An 8055-nucleotide genomic window follows, 5' to 3' on the forward strand; every position below is an offset into this window, starting at 1 on the left:
GTAAAACAAACAGACGTCTCTGACTTGACACATGTTTTGAATGTGCAGAAAACACCACGCGATTTTTTGCCACCTGCAGGTCTGGGAACTGACACGGAAACCAGCTTGACACATGACTGGCCAGTGAACCAGAGCACTGGCACCTGCATGCAAGCGTACATTTATACACATTCCACAACAAGCTTGACACATGTCTGGTCGGTAAATCAAAGCACCGCCACCTGCATGCAAGCGTACTTACACATAGACTCGTTAACACATTAACAGCATTGCATTTTCTAACTAATGCAAATAAATAGCCTATAACGGCGCTGGAAAACGCGGATCTTAGATAGCGTATTTCACGAGTAATTGAGTTGAATATTTTCGTTAGTGGAAACACAGTTAAGTGGTTGCCGCCCGGGTGCAGACTATTATTTTGGGTTGTTCGCACGAAAAGGACAATGGATTCTACGGACCTGCGGAAACTTTCCCATCGGATGCCCCCGACGCCCAACCAGGCAATAGGCCGCGGCAACCGCAGGTTCGGCGAGCCCCTCTCCTGTGCGAACCGTCCCGAGCGCTTGGGTAGCGAGTCGCCCAAAATCCAGATATCTATATTACAGAAATAGACATACCATGTTAAGCGGGAATTAACTATTTAATGTAGGATTCCGTAGTATTTTTTTGTATGTCAGTGCGGTTTTTTATATACTCTATTCGTTAATAAATGTTATGTTATTGTACGGATGTAATGCGTGAGGCCCAGATATCGCCCCTTCTAGCTTACATGCGCATATATTTCTTATATGCTTGGGACGACCAACGACCGAGTTTCATAATGTCCGTCTCTGGTATGCCGTGTATGCTATGTCAGGCGCACGGCCGATAGGAAGCTATGAGACTTAAAGCTTTGGGTACTGTGACCGGCTCTCGTTAGAAATTTGTTTAAGACAGCGGAAACCTGTTGTCTAGTGACCGGAAGACCGTTGCTGTGACTGAAGGCTGATGTCTCCGCTGGCTTAAGTGACAGGTACTCTAGCATAGCTGATACTGGGCATGGGTGAGTTTTGTTTTTTTCCGGGGGAGTTTCAACGTGATCGGTGGACCATGTTGACTGGTTTTATGTATTCGTAAGGTCACCGCCATCAATTGCTCGTTGGTTTTGATGGCTACGTCTTTTCGCTTAATTTGATTCGACGAACCGCTAAGTGTGGTCGCTACCAGTTCGCTGATGCGGAAGAGGCCGAAAAAGGCCATAATAATAATGATAATATTGCCTTAAAAACCTTAGCTTTGAATTCGTAATAGCAAACATTAGGCAATGCTGCGAGGATTTCGGTCAATATTGATTTTGTGATGGGGCGCCTCGCATCCCGGGAATGTCATTTAGATCTCACACAACCTTCGAGTAAATTATTAAACACAAACATAAATTGTATGTCCTGAAAGCCGTTAATTTTGTGTATGTTATTTAAGCCCACCACGTAAGTTTTAATTGTATTGGGTGAGCAGTTATTTTCGAAACAATATGCTATGAACCTTACTAAACAATGTGCTGGTATCGGCATGTGTTGTCTCAAGTTATATTTAGTCAGTAATGCTTGGAACGCGTTTAACGCTGTGGTATATGTCCTGAGTGTGTTGTCTGCTAACGAACATCGCAAAAGTGTGTCAGCTCTTTTTTGAAGATTTCCCAAAGATGGGGCGGGATGGGTTGGAGTTCCGCGTCTGCTTCCGGTGCTTGCTGACACAACCGCGCGATCTGGAAGAGTGAAAGGGCATTGCATATTAAATTTTTTGAACCGGGTTCGTGAGATGCCCTCAAAAGAATATTGAACTGGAGGCATTTCAATGTCATAACCCGAAAAATATCCATTTTATCCGACTTGGATGAAAACTAGTTTAGGATGCGGACGACACTTATGTTATCGGAACTAAATCTTACTTTTTTGTTTCTGATCCCCTTCCCCCAAATAACAACCGTAATAGGAAAAATCTATAGGACGTTGATATCTTTGAGTAAGCCTTCCCTTTTCCATAATTTGGACCAGCGGGCGCATATCCAGTGCCCCCGGAAGTAGATGCCAAATCCTAGTCCGTTTTCCCCGGCGCTATCCGTATATAACTCTGCGTCGTCGTTTGTTAACCAGAACTGGTCATGGAATACTGAAACGCCGTTGAATTTTTTAAAGAAATTGAGCACACTTTTAAGTCTAGCTTAACGGACATTTTAAACGGATGTGATTAAAGGACTTGGTCAGACCGAATGTTTAGTTAATCAGTCTCCTGCAGAAGGGGCGCCCTGGCGGTATCGCGCGCCAACAAAAATTGAGGGACCCGATCAGTGATTGCATTTCTTTCAGAGTAGATGACTGTTTAACCATGATATTTTGGATATACCCCACTATTTTTTTCTATCTTTTCCTTAGGTACGCGTTCTGCCATTTCCCTTGTGTCAAGTTCGAGGCCTTGGAAAACTAAGACCTCAGTAGGGCCCTCGGTTTTTTCATGGGTTAAGGTGACGTTTAGTTCCTACAATTATTCTACAAATAACTGGTTTAGGGCGTAAGCCGCTGTTGTGTCTTTGTTCCAGCCTAGGAAACACATCTAGATAGTGTATTAGCATTCCTGAGTCTGATTTGATTTTTACGCGAAATTCCAGGGAAGTTGAAAAACGTTCAAAAGTCGCACAGCTGATTGAAGCACCAAAAGAAAGGGTTTTGTGAATGAAATACCTATCATTGAATTTATAGCCGAGGAGTTTAAAGTCGTTCGGTCGTATCAGTAGCAATTTAAATTCCTTTTTTGTCGACTTTAAAAATCTTACAAGATTTGTATCATTTTGACAGCCTCGTCAAAACTTGTATATTGTACGGATGCGTTTATCGGATCGATGTAATCATTTGATGAGGAGCCGGCAGGGAAGGATAGGTGGTGTATCAATCTAAACTCCTAAAAAAAACTCCTAAAAGCCTATGGGTAAAACTACAAGATTTTAAAATGGTTTGAACAATAAAAGCTACTATACCGGCCAACATTTATTATCGATAACAATTTCTGGCTGTTCTCTGGCCGATTAAAGATTAGTGGCTTCCCTACCCAGGCGTGGGCCCTAAAATTGCAGACTTAACCCGTGTTTAAACCCGTTGTCTATGAAATTTGCCTCCTGTTCGTCATAGCAAGATAAGTAAATGTGTAGTGCGCTCAAATCGATTGGTGAAAGCACGATGTCCCAAATATTTGGGTAAGAAATGACATGGGGTTTCTCCCCTAATGTTGTCGTTGAATGAGGTGGGTTGGCGCCCGCGAAAGGGCTGACGCGGGACATTGAACGGTTGCGACGTGGTAAATGACTGGACGCGCTGTGGTACGCGGTTAGATAATGTGCATACCGACGCTGAGTGACATTGGCCGAAGGAAGAGCAAATGTGCCAAACCAAAACCTTCAGCTCGGGCACGTGCAGTAACCCATATTGAAAAAATGGCATAATCGCGCCATTCTACTTGGCAAGGTTCCCCTTGGGCAGAGGGCAGGCGTGACCGCGGCCGGCATTAACATACATCGCCATGATGAGGGTTCGAACGTCTGTCGTAGCCTAAACTGTGCGTCGTAGCTGCGCCACGCCAGCCCCCCCCCCGGCGTCCCGCGCATTCCCTAATCGTCCACATATATTGCAATAGTTCGAACGCTTTAGATGGATTGGCCTGAATGTAGATGGACATGTATATTATAAAAGCGTCGGTCCATTTCTCGATCGTACCGATTTTGTCCCTACATTTTCTCGGCTTGGAGAGCAATTGGCCTTCCGCCGTCGACTGTAAAGTTGCTCCCGAACAAACATCGGTAAGTTCGAGCAAACCTTTCAGTAGCAAAGCTATATTTACGAATTCTCCCCTCCTGATCTGACTTCTACTCGGGTCGGGGACGTGGGCTGCTACGTCGTTTGGGGCTAACCTAATTGGACTAGCCCCCTCCCCCTCCCGGCGCGCTAGGCAGATGTGTTTTTGGGGCAGGCAGGGGAGGGACGGTGGATGACACTGCTATAAGTTCGGGAGAATTCCCCGCTACCACATCACACATTATGTTTAAAGATTGATTTGTGTTTAACACATTTGATCTTTGACGAACCTTTTATTACCTTTCGACACGTCGTCAAGCGGGCTGCTCATCTCTTCTTCGGGTTCCGTTTCCGCTTGTCTTGTTTTCCTCCTCTTTACGCCTCTCCCCCGTCCTGGCATTTCACAAACTTAACTTAAAATTAACTTTAAAATAAAAATAACTTTTCCGGTATTTTTTCCACGTGTTGCTCCTTCAAAGGCTTGAGAGAAATTAACGTGCTGGGCTAGTCCCGTGGTCAAGTAATCGGATGACCGGAGCGTTCCGCATGTTAATTTCTGGGCAACCACGATTTACCCGTATCTAGGGAGTATTTCCGAGAAATCGTAGATAAATACAGAAAACATTTTTTTTCTGTCTTAATAATGAAATTATTTTCATAATTGAATATTTTTTTATACATAATGATTTTTTTATCGTTTAACATTTAAACTTCACTAAAGTAATCAATAAATGATATACTATTACACTTACCCTTCCATTAGGGAGTATTGAATAGTGCAATTTTTTGTAATTGCGATAACCATCCGTAGTATGGACTGTACGATAATCCTGCGCAAGTGTTCTTTGATGTCACGGTAATTCATGTAATAATGAAGTGTTTCGGTGATACAAAATGAGAACTGTTCAACTATGGTGTTATACCCAATGTTAAAAAGTGGTATGCTTACATGTGTAGCCAACTTGGTGTATACATTAAAATATTGTTGAAGGGACATTATACTGATGTATCGAACCCCTAATGTTTCGTACAAATGAAGGTATGTGTTGCAATCTAACTCTTGTTTACTATACCTGTTTTTCTCTTTCTAACATCCACACTGTCAATATATCTTTATCTATCTATAATGCATTATATATTGAGGGAAGAACTGAAAGTACGTTGTTTGTCGCCTATCAACTAAACATTTATAACATGTCCACACTTTTTATATAACAACAGACCCATTGTTTTAGAAAAATAATGTTCGAGAACATTTTAAAGATATGTGTATATAATGTATAATATTGTACTAACATGTGATCACTAGAATAGTAGATACACAATAAAGCACTGTCTAAATTCGCGAAAACGTGAACAAATTTAACTTTTAAAACAGACTCAATAAACAGTTTATGTACATTACTTCAGACATTTCAATTTCATAAAAGAAAAATCAGGATTAAGGCGAACATTTCAAAAACGGCGACACTAATAGTGAAAAAAATATTTAGAGCTTAACAAACGGACAGCTGAGGACACGATGTGCGTGAAGTTGGCAACACGGTTGCATAGCATCTTACTGTTATATTATTAAACTATGCAGCTTATTATGCAAAATTTTAATTACGACTGCTTTTTACCTAAGTTGCCAATCAATCAAAACATTTTAATGACAAACGCCAATATTTCATCGTACATAAAGGGGCAACAGGTACAACTATCTCCTGGAGGAAATATCCTAAATAACCCGCTTATGCATAAATATAAATACAATAGAAAAGTGATGAAATATGTGGCTGTCAAAAGAAATAAAACAGTCAAATAAAAAGGTCGACCAAAACAGATTTTCAGTGATTGACAGAAGAACTTCAGCCATCGCTGTGAAATTCAGTGTTAACTGTGTTTTTTCTACTTTTCTACTTTTTTTAGTAGCAGTAACCTTCGCCTTGATCGGAATGCAATCCAATGGAAGTCCTACATGAACTCTTTATGCATACCAAGTCTGATTGCAATATGTCAAATCTAACAAAAGTTATTCAGTTTTTTAAGTAATAGTGAAAATTGACCATAGGAGCCAAAATGTAATCAATGAATGGTCTCTATAAATTATTCGTATATATCAAGTTTAGTCGCAAATGACAACTTTAACAAAAGTTATTCAGTCCTCACCGTTTTTCCATTTGTAGTTACGGCGGCCTTGAACTTAACCCTAGGGACCTCAAATTAAATACCATGAAAAGTGTCTTTTAACTCTTCTTAGTCATCAAGTTTAGTCACTATATCTAATATTTCTGAAAACCTTCGAAAGCATAGGTGAGTTTGAAGCGTCTCCCGCCGGCCCGCCCGAACAATAGCGCACTTCATTTTAATAATCAGGTTTTACTTTGTTAAAACCTGGTTAAAAAAACTAAATGTTCCCGTCAAAACCAATAAAAAGTACAAAAATTAATAAACGGACGTTATCTGTTGTAGAGTTAATATGGAGTTACACAACTTTTTTTGCAATGGCTAATGCTTAAAGTATGGAAGGCATTAAATGAACAGTATTTGAGATCTCAGTTAAAGCCCTAAGATGCCGCAAAACTTTTACCAAACTTTTTAAGTCGATCAATATTTGCCATAATTTATATTTAGAATATGACATTAAACAACCATGCACTTAAATATTTTCATATCAATATCAACAGAAAACAATAATGATAGGGCACATCTTTGGGCTAGCGACGTGTTCCATAAAAGGAAATAAATTTGAATAATCTTAGTCGTTTAATGTGAACTTTAGTGTATTATTAATATAAATTAACTATAATATTTATCATAACATTGACATGAAAAACAAATTTCGGGGTGTGTGCCATCTTCCCTGGAAGCCCAAGATATGTTGCTAAAATAATAAAAGATGGTTGACTGTACTCAAATAAGATATGTTTTTGTATAATTGTATGGGGGGATGGGGGGAGCTTTAGTCGCGAGTCGTCTTCCCCTGGAAGCCCATAGTATGTTGCATAAATGAATAAGGGCAATTAAGGGTCCTAACACTATAATATTTTGGCTATTCAGTTATGAACTGTGCACTTTGGTGTAAAATTTAAATATCCATATAGTCATGAAAAGTTCACTTTATGGCGCCACTTTGGGCACGTGACGTCAAGTCTTCAATGTTAGCCAAGGATTTGTACTCCTCAAGATATTGTCTGATGAGTGTATTCTAAAACAGTGCATTTTGTAATATTTGCATATTGTTCTTACTATAATGATATGAACAGTTAATAGTGAACGTTTAAAGTGTAGTTGAGCGCCTATATATTTAGATAAAACAAAAATCAATAAACTACCAAATGTATAGCACAGAGTTCACAAATAAAATAATGTAAGAAGGAACTATATTTTTGCCAATTTAAAACGCGAGTGGGGGCTAATTGACCAAATTTTGGGAGTTTGTCCTTAAGTACATGAACTAAGCTGTAAAACACGGTAGCCTACCAGTTTGGGGAAAAGTTGTTAAATACCCATTAAGTGTGTCAAAAGGTTTGTAATCACGGTATTAGACATGCATTTGTTAATATTGGTGTGGGGTTTTTATCTTCAGTTGATACAATTGTTTGATTATACAGGTTTTCTTTTAATAAACATATTACATATATTACATGGTTTTATTTTATAATAATGTGCTAGTCCATTTTGATCATGCGACCTTCCACGGTACGGCATTGAAATCTATTCAAGAAATCTACGTGGCGACATCTTATGTCTATTGATGCTTTGTGTGTGTGACTCATTGTTAATACATTTTTAATTTTACATCATGATATGAAAATGTTATTTTAAGCAGTGATGTTCAATGTCAGAGCTTTCTTCATTTGAATGCCTTAATTTGACAAATGTTTTAATAAGGCGTTTAAATTTTGTAACGAATCTAGTTCCTAAAATGCACAGAAAGTCAATGTTGAGTGCGTTTATCCACTGTTCAAACAAGCATATTACAAATAACACGTATTCATTTGTCACTGCATATATTGTATCAAATTATCACTTTTTGTTCATGACTTCATAAGTGAAGATATTTAAATAGAAGAGATTTTGAAACTCAATATGACACCGGAAGAACTGTTCTCATCCGTCCAAAAAGAGGAAGTTTTTGGTGTGTGTTTTATCTTATTATTCCTGAATATTAAATTGTTGTGGCTTTTTGCCATGCAGTTTGTTTTTCAAAGAAAACCTGGATTGGGTAGACTCGGGTGGGCATGCACAG

Source organism: Mya arenaria, chromosome 10, assembly GCF_026914265.1.
Source record: "Mya arenaria isolate MELC-2E11 chromosome 10, ASM2691426v1".
Lineage (NCBI taxonomy): Eukaryota > Metazoa > Mollusca > Bivalvia > Myida > Myidae > Mya > Mya arenaria.